Source organism: Bufo gargarizans, chromosome 1 (assembly GCF_014858855.1).
Source record: "Bufo gargarizans isolate SCDJY-AF-19 chromosome 1, ASM1485885v1, whole genome shotgun sequence".
NCBI lineage: Eukaryota > Metazoa > Chordata > Amphibia > Anura > Bufonidae > Bufo > Bufo gargarizans.
Genome location: NC_058080.1, coordinates 40,690,150 through 40,705,703, shown reverse-complemented (window position 1 = coordinate 40,705,703; position 15,554 = coordinate 40,690,150). Strand labels below are relative to the sequence as shown.

The 15,554-nt window shown below is 45.4% G+C and overlaps 1 protein-coding gene across 3 annotated transcripts in view; it reads right to left on the bottom strand.

The window, feature by feature from the left end:
* Positions 1 to 15,554, bottom strand: part of ST3GAL5 (ST3 beta-galactoside alpha-2,3-sialyltransferase 5) — a 155,119-nt gene that overhangs the window by 101,496 nt on the left and 38,069 nt on the right. The window contains exon 1 of one of the 3 annotated variants that reach the window (XM_044295038.1): positions 3,791 to 3,991. The exons of the other annotated variants lie outside the window; for them this stretch is intronic. The gene's annotated coding sequence lies outside the window, so the exon portion shown is untranslated. Of the gene's footprint in view, positions 1 to 3,790; positions 3,992 to 15,554 lie in introns of those variants that run through there. 3 annotated transcript variants of the gene reach the window in all.

Genomic DNA, 15,554 nt, shown 5'->3' with positions numbered 1-15,554 from the left:
CACCCCCGGGATTGCGGCCGTCATTAGGCCCAGAACTGACATGGCGTCTCTTAGAGAGATAGAACGGCGAGCCACAATGTCCTGAACTCTGGAGACTAACAGAGAAACCTTCTGTGTCCACCTCTGCTTCTGGGAGTCCAGGAGCAGCCCCAGAAAGGTGCATATCTGACTTGGTACGAGATTGGATTTCTGGAGATTTAACTCCCAACCCAACTTTACCAGCACCTCCCTGACCCAGGCAATCCCCTCGGATAATTGTCCCGGTGTCTGAGAGAGAAGGAGGAAATCGTCTAGATAGGGGCTGACAATCAGATCCTTCTCCCTCAGATGAGCCATCATCTCTGCTACAATCTTCGTAAAAAGCCTGGGTGCCTGAGACAACCCAAACGGCAGGGCCCGAAACTGAACGTGCAGGAGTCTGTCCGGGAACTGAACTGCTACTCTCAGGTACTTCTGGTGACTGGGATGGATTGGGACGTGGTAATAAGCGTCCCTGAGGTCCAGGGTCGCCATGTAGCAGCCTAGGAATAAATTTGGAATTATGGAACTGATAGTCTCCATACGAAACCTCTCGTACACCAGGTATTTGTTCAGCAGCTTCAGATTTATTATGGTTCGGAAGGTGCCATTCGGCTTCTTTACCAGAAAAAGTGTCGAATAATAGCCCCTCTCCCTCTCTTGAGCTGGAACCTCCTGCAGGACCCTTTTCTCTAGTAAATCTGCCACTTCCAGACGCAATGCTTCTAGCTTCTCTGGGCTGGAGCGATAGTCCGTCAAAACGAACCTTTCTGGAGGAGTTCTCAGGAAGTTCAGGCAATAGCCCTGTGAAATGATTGAGAGGATCCAGGGGCTGTTTGAGATCTTCCGCCATTGATCCGCGAAGAGGGAGAGACGACCTCCAACCGGGCATCTGGCGTCATTGCGGAGGTTTCTTAGAGGCTTCTCCACCTGAAAAAAGAAACCCCTTGCTCCTTCTAGGCGCATTACCAGACTGCCTGGGAGTTTCTCTTCTCTTAAAGTTAAATCTGGCCGACTGAGAACGAAAGGGCTTCTTAGGAGGCTGCTGATGAATAGAAGGGAAACCTTTCTTTCTGTCAGAGGCCTTTTCCAGCAGATCATCCAACGTGGGCCCGAAGAGAAATTCACCCTGACAGGGGATAGCACACAATTTTGCCTTCGACCCCGCATCTCCCTTCCAGTCTTTTAGCCAAATCGCCCGACGGGCGGAATTTGAAAGAGCTGCGGCTCTTGCTGACAGCTTCAGGGAGTCCACTGAGGCATCCGCCAGGAAGTCAATTGCACTGTACAGAGTTGGAAATGACGAGAGGAGCTGTTCCGTGGGCGCCCCTTTCTTCATCTGCTCCTCCATCTCCTTCATCCAGACCTTTAAGGACCTGGCCACAGAAGTGGCGGCTATAGCGGGTCTAAAAGAACCAGCCGTCGCCTCCCAGTTCTTTTTTAAATAGACCTCTGCTCTTCTGTCCATAGCATCTTTAAGAGTTCCGGCATCTTCAAACGGGAGGGCTGCCCTCTTAGAGATCTTTGCTACCGGAGCATCCAACTTTGGGGCTCTATCCCAATCAGCAGAGGCTTTGTCCTCAAAGGGATACTTCCTCTTTAAGGCAGAAGGCACGAAAAAATTTCTGTCCGGCCTGCTCCATTCATTCTTAATAACCGAAGTTATATTCTCGTGCACATCAAAACATTTCAATCTTCTAGGACCTAGGCCTTCGAACATGGAATCCCTCATAGACTGGGGTTCTGCTTGATCATCAAGCCCCATAGTTGCCCTGACAATCCCGACTAGAGCATTAATGTTCTCTGGGAGGAACAAGGGTTTCCCCGCCAGCTGCTCGTCCTGTGAATGATCCGAGGATGGAAGTTCTCCCTCCTCCTCTAACCCGGATAACAGCTCCTGATCGCTTGAAGCGGGAATAGAGACCGCGGCGGAAGTACTAGGGCGATCTTCAAGCAGATTACTCAAGGATTCTTTAACTGTTTCTCTGACTTCATCCTTGATAATCCTCTTTAGGCTTGATAAGAGAGAGGGGGCCTCATCCTCCAATAATTTGCCAACGCAGGCCTGACATGCAGGTTTGCCCCAACCGGACGGTAGCTTCCTCTTGCAAATAGCACAGCCCCGCTCCTTGGATCTTGACCCCCTTCTCTCTTTAGAAGTCTAAACACATAAAGCAAAGACAACCATCAGGTACTGAGATAAATGGAAAATGCAGGGCATTCGCCCCTCTTACCCCCACCGGTACCGAGGATTCGTTGGTGGTTTCAGTGGGTTCTGCGCGCTGTGTGGGATCCATTTTCTGCCACTGGCTCTCATCTATGGAGTTCACTGCAGGCCAAAACACCAGCCTGCAGTGAGAGCTGGCTGGTTTTTGAACTTGCTGGGCGCGCGCCGGCACCCTCCCCTTCCGGTCCAAGGCCCGCCTCCTCCCACTGCCAAAAGCCGGAAGCCCAGATCCGGCGCCCATCGATGACGTCAGCGCCGGCCCGACCTACCCGGAAATAATCGCGTCGCGCGCGAACGCCAGCAGCAGCCGAACATACGGCACGGCCACAGAGGTTCGCCAGGCCGGGGACACCGAAGCAGCCCCGACGGGGGAGTGACCGGACGAGAGGGAGTCCAAAGAGGCCAGACTTCAGCAGCGGCTTCCGAGGAAGACTTACGCCGCTCGGGTAGGCCCTCCTCCTACGGGTATCAACCAAGGGGCTCCCGCAGCTCTGCTCTTTACAGCTGTGCATCCACCCTGTCCCTTAGGACAGGAAACAGAACTGGCATGATGGGGGTTGTACCTCCCTTTTGAAGAGGCTGTGCTTCCTGTTTCCTGTCCTGAGGAAGGGGGCGGATGCTATACATGGGTGCTGTCATAGGAGAGGGGGGAAAATAAATAAATAAAGTTTACATTTTTTTTTTTACCGGACTGTGCAGGACACAAGAAAGTGGTGTTCTGCGTTCTTGTAATGTATACGCAGGGGTGCACCAACCCTTTCTGCTGCCTGAGGCGAAAACTGAAATGTCCCCCCCCCCACCAATGCCAATTTCCTAACCTAACCCCTTTGCCACAATGAAAGCTCTCATTGCCCCTGGCCCTTCCGCTGCCCCCCTCTTGCCCCTAGCTGGTGCTGCCTCACCTGGCCTTATTGGTGGTGCACCCCTGTGTATACGTCAAACGGAGTCATAAAATGTGATGTAGACCTGGTCAAACTGGTAAAAAAAAAAATTTGCTCCATCATAAGTGACATATATATCTGCTCCGAAACTACTAGGTGCAATGCCAACAGATACCGATGTGCCAGAAGGGAATTTGTCACCGAGGCTAGGGTGACACGAGAGGGTAGGGTTAGGACGCCACATCTAATGATGGTCACTGTGGTCGTGTTCGCACCGTATCTCCACTGCTGCCAGTAACTCAAATCTGCTGGAGGTTTGGTTGCATGTTGCACGCGACTTCTCCACCATAAACCGCAATGTAAGTTGAGTGCCGCAGTTCAACTCTGCTACATCCTATTTCCATAGGTCTATTTTTAAACTACTCTCGCTGCAAACCTGGAGGTTCAGAGGAGCTTGTAACCCTCCAGATGCTGCAGAGCGGGACTTTACTGGAACCAAGAACGTCGCAAGAAAGGAAAAAAGTCGCAGCACGAATAAAGACGCCGCCTGTCTCTGTCCCAATCGGCTCAAAATCAGCGTTCACCTACACCGTATAAGTCCTGCCGCGCCGCAACCATCAACTGCCTAGGGAAGAAAGAGAATCTGAGGTGAGAAACGCGTTACCTTATCCGTTACAATGCCATGATCTGCGCTCATGAAAGGAGGTAGGATTTCTGGGATCTATGGAAACAATTGTACTTTGTCCAGGCAGTACGTTTCTCCATGATGAGAAACAAAAAGTCTCAGAAGTCATCTAGCCCTTGCTTGCCCCCACCTCTGCATACTTGCTAGGAGGTATGTGGCTCTGCTCCGCCTCTCTCCACATGCACTGTGCTGTGTGATGGTTATGAGAAGGATCAGATGATTGTAAGAGGAGAAGAGGGAGGCCGGTGGGGGAGGCAGGGAGGCTCAGTTACTACTAGGAGTCTTTGATACCACTCTGCAAGCTGTGACTGTGCCGCATCTATACTGTACATTTCGGTTACTCATATAGCTCCAACATCATCTGCAGCGCTGTACAGAGAGCGTCATGGCCGACCTCAGTCCCTGCCACCATTGGGGCTCGTGATCTAACTTCATGAGAACATACAAACTCCATGCAGATGTTGCTCTCGGTCAGGACTACAAGATAAGAGTGCGAACCACTGAGCGGCCGTGCTGCCCCATAACCACTGAGCCAACATGCTGCCCCAGTATTCTAGGGCTCAGCTTTCTCTAGTAGGGAACAACGAGCGGGCACTCTCCTTACAGACATTGTGCCAAGATGGGACGGGTCCTTTCTTGGCCCCATTGTGGCTATTAATTGCGGCATTGCTAAATCCAGCTCGATATCCGTAATTGAACAGACCTTTTTGTTATAGCAGGGATTAGCAACCTTCGGCTGTTGTGTAGCTACAACTCCCGGCATGCTCCTTTCACTTCTGTGGGAGTTCAGAGAACAGCTAAGCAAGTGTGCATGATGGGAGATGTAGTTTCACAACACCTCTAGTGCCGGAGGTTGCTGACCCTTGTCCTATGGCAGTGATGGCTTACCTCTGGCACTCCAGCTACGATGAAACTACAACTCCCGGCATGCTCCATTCATTTCTAAGGAGTTCAGAGAATAGCCAAGCAAGTGTGCATGATGGGAGATGTAGTTTTACAACGCCTCTAGTGCCGGAGGTTGCCGACCCTTGTCCTATAGTGATCCGCTGCTGGAACCCCCAGCGATCAGATGTAATCTGATGACATCAAGTGTTCAATTTACCTGCAGCGCCTCCACAGGGGAAATGAAGTATTACACAATTTCCAATGAAATCAATGGGTTGTCTGTGTAAGACTACTTTTCACATCAGCGTTTTGGCATAGGGCCAATGTTGTGTGAATGGGGTATGCTCCATTCAGGATGCATCAGTATGCCTTCAGTTTTGTGACTGGACATTAAACCACTGCCAGTTCTGGTTTTGCGTCCGGTGATCGAAACGGAACAAACCGGATCCATCACTAAAAAAAAAAAAAACAATGTAAGTCAATGGTGCCAGATCTGTTTTTTGCCGTCACCCGTTGACTTACATTGTTATTAGTGACGGATCCAGTTTTCTCCATTTCGATTGAACAGACGCATCCTGATGTGTTAAATCAAACAAAACCGTTTTGGACCGGTTTCGAGATCCTCTGCCGGATATGAAAACCAAAACCCAAAGCGATGTGAAAGTAGCCTAATGTAGGACTGGTCTTCTGCAGGAAGAGACACTCTTTATAACTACTCTAGGGTCTGGCCAAGAGATGAGGGTCCTGAACAGAGGACCCCTGTTAAGGCCACATGCACGTTACCGCATTTTATATCAGTGTTTTTTTCATCTGTAGTTCTGAGCAAACAGATGTCCTTGAAGTCTCCTTATGTAAACTGGAGGAGAAATGTCTCCAGTGTCTGTACTATTCTTTATCTAGCCCTGAAAGTTAGCAGTTTATATTCAATTACTCAGATTTCAAGGACCAGATCACAGGGATCTCAGGGACTGTGTGAGGAGATCACAGAGACTTCAGGGACTGTGTGAAGAAAGCTCTTGGGAACTGTGGTTGTGAGGAGATCACAACCACAGTCCCTGAGATTTCTGTGAGGAGACCACACAGCACTCCCCCTTTCCAAGTTCCACTTGTATAAACCACACGGACAATAACCACATCACGAAACCACCTCAAATCTACCGTGCCACAGTACCCTCAAGTCTATGGACAGCTTTAGTGAAGTAATAGAGGGTTTAAACACTTAACATGTCTAGGACAGCATACTCTCTAAATACAGTCCTGGGTTTAGGACCTGTTTTCCTTCATCTGGGACAGGACAGCTAACCATCAATGATGGAACAATGAATTCTGAATTATATCAGCAAATCCTAAAAGGAAAATGTCAAGGAATCTGTCCGTGACCTGACTGAATCTCAAGAGAACGTGGGCCATGCAGAAAGTCGTTCTACCAAAGAATGGTTAAAGGAGAATAAAGTAAAAGTTTTGGAACGGCCAACTCAAAGTCCTGACCTTAGTCCAACAGAAACGTTGTGGAAGGACCTGAAGCAAGAAGTTTATGGGAGGAAACCACCAACATAACAGAGCTGAAGCAGTTTTGTATAGAGAAACGGGCTAAATTTCCTCCTAATGTGCAGGACTAAATCAACAATTACTGGAAATGTTTAGCTGACGTTATTGCTGCACACGGAGATCACACCAGATACTGGAAGCAAAGGGTCACATACTTGCACCACTCACAGACATGTGATATTGCATCATTTCACTCAATAAACACATGACCAAGTCTAATATTTTTGACTCCTTTGTTTGATTTGGTTATCTTTATCTACTTTTTGGACTTGTGTGAAAATCTGATGTAGTTTTCGTTCAAATTTATGGAGAACTGTAAAATTTTTGGAAGAGTTTTACAAACTTGCAAGCACCACTGTACACCACATTCATACAACTTTTGTCCAAGTGATTTCCACCACGTCCATACAACCACGGCATACAAGTTCTCCACCAGTGCTAAAGGTCTCCATCATGTTCTCAGAACCATAGTAAAACAGCGCCTATAGTACAAAAAAAGTTTCAGCACTTTGATATCGTTTTGTTGCTTTACTTTATTTGCAGTAACAAAGACACGTGAGGACACATCCTTTCACTCAAGCACAGTCGACGCGTTTCGAACAATCACGTTCTTGATCGTAACTATGTGGTGCCGAACATTCAGGTTTAATTAAAACCCCTCCGCCCACTACCAGTGGGGGAGGGGAACTCACTCCTCCCTGCGTGCAGGGCATTCATCATTTCCTCGTGTATTACACCCTGTGATCAACATTCAATAACAAGTATGTATGTAATGTATGTAACCAAGCAGATAATATATTCAAAGGAATAAACTAATTGGCTGAGTCACATTACCGTATTTTTCGCCGTATAAGACGCACCGGCGTATAAGACGCACCTAGGTTTTTGGGGAGGAAAATAAGAAAAAAAATATTTTGAACTAATTGTGGTCTGTGGGTGATGCACTGTTATGGGGATCTGTGGATGACGCACTGTTATGGGGATCTGTGGATGACGCACTGTTATGGGGGATCTGTGGGTGACACTTATAGGGGATCCTCTCTGGATGGCGCTGTTATGAGGATCTGTGTATGACAGTTATGGGGGGGATCTGTGGATGACACATATATAGCATCTTATGCTATGTGTCATCCACAGATCCCCTCCATAAGTGTGGGGGTCGCATTTGCTTTTATAATGGGGGTGGGGGTCGCATCTGCATTTATAATGACAGCGGGGCCCGTGCAGTGACTGTATTCTACTACACGGGCCCCGCTTACTGTACAATCATATCCCTAATACCGTAGTTAATTGTTGTGTGCACTGCATGTAAAAGCATAATGAGCGATGATGAGCGCTATTACTTACAATTAGAAGCGCTTGCCGTTCGGAGCAGGGAGGAGGGAGGAGGCAGGAGGCAGGCCGGGAGGACGGGCGCTGGCAGTGTGAGTCATCCGTCATGCGCCCACGCCGCCTGCTTCATTCATGAAGCAGGCGGCGCAGGCGCGTGACGTATGACTCACACTGCCAGCGCCCGTCCTCCCGGCCTGCCTCCTGCCTCCTCCCTCCTCTCTGCTCCGAACGGCAAGCGCTTCTAATTGTAAGTAATAGCGCTCATCATCGCTCATTATGCTTTTACATGCAGTGCACACAACAATTAACTACGGTATTAGGGATATGATTGTACAGTAAGCGGGGCCCGTGTAGTAGAATACAGTCACTGCACGGGCCCCGCTGTCATTATAAATGCAGATGCCGCCCCCAGCCCCTCCTCCCTCACAGCTGATATACCCGCCGCACGGCATCGCGGCGGGTGTATCATTGAAAACTAAGCAAAATCGGCTACATTCGCCGTATAAGACGCACTGCTATTTCCCCCCCACTTTTGGGGGGGAAAAAGTGCGTCTTATACGGCGAAAAATACGGTAATTTGCATGTATCTTTACTTGTTCAGCAATCTATAATATACATAAAAAAAAAAATTCATATTTCATAAACATACCGGTACATAAAAAATAAAGGTAAAAAATTAAAATAGGTCACTTAATTCATATAGATCCCTATGTTGCATTCATAAATTCAGTCCCAATAAAAATGTGGAGCTCACGCATATATGTTTTGTAGTAAAATTGCGGTTTTTATATGCGATTACTGTATTTTGGGCACGTTATATTTCTGTCACGACCTGCGGTCTGGTTTGGTTGTTCAACCATAGGTGAGGGCCGCTAGTTTGTTGCCTCACTTGTGGTTGCCGCTGGCAACATGTTGTTATGGTCAGTATAGCAGCCTGTGCTGTTGCGAGGCAGCTTGCTGTGTAGTGCATGCGGTTGCACCTGGCAACCTCTCTTTGTAGGGGTGCTTTTAGTTTGTATGGTGTGCACTTTCCCTGTTTGTATTGCACGGGGTTTCTGTATGTGTGCACTTCCCCTTTAAGTAGTGTCCACCCCTTGCCTGGTTTTGGAAGGGTTAATTCCCTTCTTTGTCTGAGAACACGGGGTGTGTCTCTGTGTGGGTGTGGCTACATGGGCTATTTAGCCTCAGTTGAGAGCAGAAGTCTGAGGGGTACTCCAGGCATGTTGCTGGAGGCACCCTCCTGGTATCCTTATACCATCTGCCAGTGAGGGCCACCCTTGTGGTCATAAGCTGTTTATGTTTCTATCCCCTTGCAGCTCGGCCAGTTTAGACTCCTGTTTCTCCGCGTCCAGGAGGAACGGGCTGTCTACCCAGCTCCTAGCTCAGGGATCTGCGGAGGGTTAGTAGGGAACCGAGGTTCCTCAGTATGAGCCCTCCTACCATCAAGGTCAGCTCATACAGCTAGGCGTCAGGGTCAGATTAGGGATGCGCTAGGAGGTGACCTGCTCCCTAACTCTGTTGTCCTGGTCAAGCAGCTTCCACTTGCAGTAACATCACACGGATTAGAGTTACCCTCACTCTAAGCCGTGACAATTTCATATCAAAGGATTATGGTTCCTGCCCTTTGAATATATTAGAAATATATTTTATAGTCTACATTAAATGGCATGTTTGGGCTCAAAAAATTTGGTTCTATCCATATTGAGGTGAAAAATATGGATAAAACCAAATTTTTTGAGCCAAAACAAAAGAGGAAGAATCTACAACAGACCAATGTAAGATAGTATTGCCATTTAATGTAGACTCTCAAAAATCATCCAAAAACATTGTCACCCGTTAAGACAACAAACTATTAGGACCCATCATTCCTACACAACCCGCCATAGTTTATACCCGGGCACCAAATTTGGGTCTACAAATAGCACCAACTGTCAAAAATCCAACAAGAAAGGCAGTCCCAAAAAATTGGATGATGCCAAGTGGTTTTTACAGCTGTGGCTACTGTCACAACTGCAAACAAACAACATTTCTAAAAAAAAAACAAGTATAATTAAAATAACAAACCAATACACGTGGAGAATAAAAGAAATACTCACATGCAACAGCAAATTAGTTATCTATTTAACAGAGTGTCCATGTAAAAAACAGTACATAGGACGAACGAAAAGGGCTCTCAAAGTGACATAAAAAAAGGGTATGAAAAACACACATTATCCAACCATTTCAAAATATAGCGATCCGACGAATTTGAAATTCATGGCAATTGAGTCCGTAAAAGAAAATTGGACGGGGCCGATTTCATTTCTCCAATGTGAAGATGTGAAGCAAAGAAAATATATGATTTTGGGTCAGTGATGCCAAAAGGTCTCAATGTAGAATTGGTGATCTTCGGGTTCCTTTAAATGTGACTTTCCCCTCTCCCCTATCTTACAACATATATTTCTCATTTTCCACTTATAGGTTTCATTGCTATTGTTTTCATTTTAGCATTTAGATATGAAGGCGTTTATTTTTATTTTTTATGTTTATTGTTATTTTTACTCTTTATCACATATTCCTTTTTTCAAAGAGTTAATCTAACAAAAAAGTAGATAGGCAGTGAGGGCACATTCAGTAGTGTTGTGATCCAAATAAAACGCATTATGTGAATGACGTTCATTAAATGATAATAGTATCCATGATACATTGAGTGATCCGGTCCAGGTATTTGATCCAACTTAGAAACACCATATTAGGATCCAACACAAAGTCCCAGAACCTAATTTGATTTCTGAATTTTGCACCACTGAGGAAGGACTGTGTCCCGAAACACGTCTGGTGGCGGTATATGCGGGCAAGGTGGACGGTGATCTACTATCATCATCGAGATGACCATCATCAAAATCATTGTGTATCCAAAGAGGTAAAACGTCAGGTGAAGCCGCTGGTTCCAAAGTAAAGACGCCGATAAAGATATAGCGCATTCACCGCTGAATTGGGGAAAAGAGCCATCAGCTGAGGCTACCGGCCCTAGAGCGCATGCGCTGCAAAGGATATTGAAGCAACTGAAATCTACACCGAGGAGCAGAAGAATTGACCGGCTTGAACTATAAGAGAGCCGTGACTAATACACACTATAATTACACCGCAGTGTGGGTGAAAGCAAGTGTCGCCTGAACATACACTTCATACAATTTCACTAAATGTGTGATACGCACGGACATGATGAACTGTCTAGTAGCGCGTATGGGAATTAAATAAAATCCTGCACTAATCCAAAGAGATAAGAACGTAGTGCCATTAACTATACGGATTCACTACAACAGGTCTGCATCAAAGGGTTAAATAATGTACCACCCAGCCACATGCCCAAAATACAGTAATCGCATATAAAAACCGCAATTTTTATTGGGACTGAATTTATGAATCCAACATAGGGATCTATATGAATTAGCCCCTTAGGGACCGGGCTCATTTTCACCTTAAGGACCAGGCCATTTTTTGCAAATCTGACCAGTGTCACTTTAAGTGATGATAACTTTAAAACGCTTTGACTTATCCAGGCCGTTCTGAGATAGTTTTTTCATCACATATTGTACTTCATGACACTGGTAAAATGGAGTAAAAAAAAACAAAACATTTTTATTTATAAAAAAAAAATACCAAATTTACCCAATTTTTTTTTTAAAAATAGCACATTTCCAAGTTTCAATTTCTCTACTTCTATAATACATAGTAATACCTATAAAAATAATTACTTTACATTCCCCATATGTCTACTTCATGTTTGGATCATTTTGGGAATGATGTTTTATTTTTTGGGGATGTTACAAGGCTTAGAAGTGTAGAAGCAAATCTTGAAATTTTTCGGAAATTTTCTAAAACCCACTTTTCAAGGACCAGTTCAGGTCTGAAATCACTTTGTGAGGCTTACATAATAGAAACCACCCAAAAATGACCCCATTCTAGAAACTAAACCCCTCAAGGTATTCAAAACTGATTTTACAAACTTTGTTAACCCTTTAGGTGTTCCACAAGAATTAATGGAAAATAGAGATACAATTTCAAAATTTAACTTTTTGGGCAGATTTTCCATTTTAATATTTTTTTCCCCAGTTACAAAGCAAGGGTTAACAGCCAAATCAAACTCAATATTTATGGCTCCGATTCTTTTGTTTAACAAAACACCCCATATGTGGTCGTAAACCGCTGTATGGGCACACGGCAGGGCGCAGAAGGAAAAGGAATGCCATACGGTATTTGGAAGGCAGATTTTGCTGGACTGTTTTTTTGACACCATGTCCCATTTGAAGCCCCCCTGATGCACCCCTAGAGTAGAAACTCCAAAAAAGTGACCCCATTCTAGAAACTTGGGGGATTGTGTTGACCAGACTCTTGGCTACTGAGACTGGACTTGGTGGAAGACAGGGTGGTGCTTAACGGACTGGAAGTATTATCTGCTGCAATCCAGCCGACCACCTGGTCACACTGGTCTGACGTCAAGAGTGGTGTCCTGCGCCGCCCTGCAAACTGGGACATGAAGCTAGGTATTGTGGATGAGTGTGTTTCTTGTCCTCTAGCAGCAGGCACAGTTTCATCGCGCCCAGGGCCAAGGCCTCTGCGTGCACCATCAGCATCACGGCCACTGCCCCGTCCCTTACTGCTCGCCTTCTTCATAATAAATGTTATATATGGTTGAAAGTCTGTCACACGTACAGTAGTGTAGGATTTGGAAGTGTATGCGCAAACAAATTTAAAAAGGTATTTGGGATGTGGAAACGTCACACAGGAGAAATACCGCAGATAATGTCAATGCTGTCACCAGCGGCTAATAAAAAATTACAGGGAATGTCACAGGTATTTGGGATGAGGAAACGTTATACAGGAGAGGTACCACCGGTAATGTCACTGTCCGCAGCCTCTATGCAAAAGATTACACTTGATGTCACAGATACATTTTTTCAGCGCACACGTAACACAGGAGATGTAGCGCAGCTAATGTCACTGTCCACATCGGACACCATCTATGGAAAAAGTACACTGGATGTCACAGATTTTTTGGGGATGAGCACACTTTACACTGGAGATGTGCGCAGCCAATGTCGCTGTCTGCAGCTGCCTAACTATTGTACGCTATTTAGCGCAGGATACGCTAAAAATAGATATTGCTGCCACACACAATAGTATAACAATAACACTCACGATACTCATACAAAATAGGAAGGCATTTTGTTTTTATTTGCTTGATCTGAGAAAATTGACGACTATGGCATCCTGCACACGACCGTAGTTTGGGTCCGCATCCGAGCCACAGTTTTTGCGGCTCGGGTGCGGACTCATTCACTTCAATGGGGCTGCAAAAGATGCGGACAGCTCTCCGTGTGCTCTCCGCATCCTTTGCTCCGTTCTGTGGCCCCGGAAAAAAAAAAAAAAAATAGCATTCTTGTCCGTTTAGGCATTTCTACAATGGGCTGCCCGTTCCGTTCCGCAAATTGCGGAAGGCACACGGGCGGCTTCCGTTTTTTGTGGATCCATGGTTTGCGGACTGCAAAAAACGGCATGATCGTGTGCATGAGGCCTATAGGTAAGGACCAATGTGGATTGTTCGGGGTCTTTCAGCTCATTCTTTATTCTATCAGTTTTTTTTGTTTTGAATAACTCCTCCACTCTTGACTTATTTTTGGCTACATTTAGGGCTCTAGATAGCACCCATTCCGGATATCCCCTTTTGTGCAGACGTGTCATAATTATTTGACATTCATTTGAGAATGCTATATCAGTGCAACAGTTCCTACGGGCTCTAATTAGTTCCCCAACTGGAACAGCCTTCAAGATATGTATAGGATGATGGCTGGATGCTTTCAATATTGTATTACCTGAAACTTCTTTACGAAAAGTTTCAGTGGATATGACCTCATTTGAAATACCGGTAAGTTTTAAATCCCCAAAAATAATTGTATGGGAATTAAAGGAATAGGTGAAATGCAAATTATAAGGATTATTATTTAGATGAGGCTTGGTATGGCAGACACATCGCCCCCCCAAATAAGGAGAAAATCGTCGATGTATCTGCCATACCAAATCACCAGCGCCTCCATTTTCATACAACCGAGTATGAGAGAGCTCCACCACATCCAAACGACAACCTCTACAAATGCTTGTAAACTTGTCCCTATCTTTCAATCTTGTCCCTGAGATATCTACTGTGTCCATAAAACTACAGTCCCTAGGATCTCAGCTACATCCATAACATCTTGTCTCTAAGATATCCACCATATCCATACAATCTTGCCCTAGATATTTTTGCCATGTCCATAAAACCACAGTCCCCAAAACCATTTCCATAGTCAACATTCCTAAGATCTTACCTAGTCTGAATAAAAAGAAAGAAACTTCTAGATAAAAGACATTCTCTAGAAATTCTCGAGAGGCAAGAAGTGGTTCGCAAGTATCTACTCCAGTCAGCTCTCGATGGTACGCAAGTCTACCTTCTCCTAATAATCTGTGAATGAACCTCCTTTTACATTTTGTTGCGTTATACAAATAGGTAGACATCATACTGTGTTTGTGTGATCAGTTTTAAGGCACAATTCATGCCTCAGGGTTTCTCTGAAATGCCGGTTCAATTTCAAGGCACACCTCATTACTCATATACATTACTCTGTGTGTATATTGACATAGTCTGTTCAGCTATTGAACATTGTACCGGTGTACGCTGGTAGGGACAACTGGGGATTCAATCTTGAAGCAAAGCCTGAGGCTCCTAAAGCAAAATCTATATCTATACTGGGGCAATTTAGGCATCCTCAAGGACCAAGGTCCAGGTGCGACCACTGCCTCTGTGCCCCCAGTGCTCCAGACTAAAAAAAAATATCAAGGACCCATTGGCTCCTAACCTGAAAAATTACATTTTTAGTCGCCAAATTTAAAATGCATAGAATTATGGTATATCTTATTATACACGCACTACTTTTTTGAGGAACAACCATGTGGACAAACAGAAACCGAATGCACACAGGGTAACTTCTGTATTCTACAGCCCCATTGAAGAGAATGGTTCCGAATATGGTCTGCAAAAAACCCGGAATGGAAGCGGAGAGAAAATACGTTTGTGTGCATGAGCCCTTACCCATAAGTCTGGATTCACACGCTGCAGTCGCCGAAGTAGATTTCAGAAATTATAAGTGCACTTATGAACCTAAAGCCGCAAATAACCTGTGCTAATAGTATATGAATATTTGATATTTTAATCAAAACAGAACCACAGCTTCTGACAGAAAGTATGGCTGGTAATAGTTGGAGATTTAAACTGAGCGCGTTTGACCAGCTCAGCAAGATGGACCAAATATCCGGGAAAGAATAAACAGCAGGTGGCGCTATACAGATACATTTTATTGAATAGCTCAGTGGCTGTACTAAATTGTTAGATCCAGGGTCTGGTTTGAATAGAATATGCTTCCTGACACAACCCTGTTAAAGGAGGAGGTCCCCGATTCCCCATGTAAGCAGAGCGGTAGTGCGCAAGCATGGTCACTGCTCCATTCATTTTTGTAAAGCTGTCTCCCACAGGAGTGAAGGGAGTGGTGGTCCTGCCTGTGCACTACTGCTCCAATTATATGGAGAATCAGAGACCTCCATTCTCATGAACAATGGGGCTTCCAGAGGTCATATAATCATCAATTAATCCTGTGCCATTTCCAGGGCTGCCACTACGGTCCTCACCAAAGGTCTACAGCCCTTTCAAAGAGACCTTCACAGAAGTTATTTTCCTGAATAAGTTCCTTTCGGACAGTCAAGACTTCATGGATAAAAGCTAGCTACATCTTTTCTAGTCTTTCACAACCCTCTTAGCTCCACCATCGCAGTTACAACACCCCATGACCTGTCTACTTCTGCTTTGAATTTTCGCAAAGGGTGTTCTCAACAGAACCGCGCACACTAAGGAGATGGTATGATGAAGAACCATTACAGAAGTGGATGGTCATGTGTCTCCTGATGG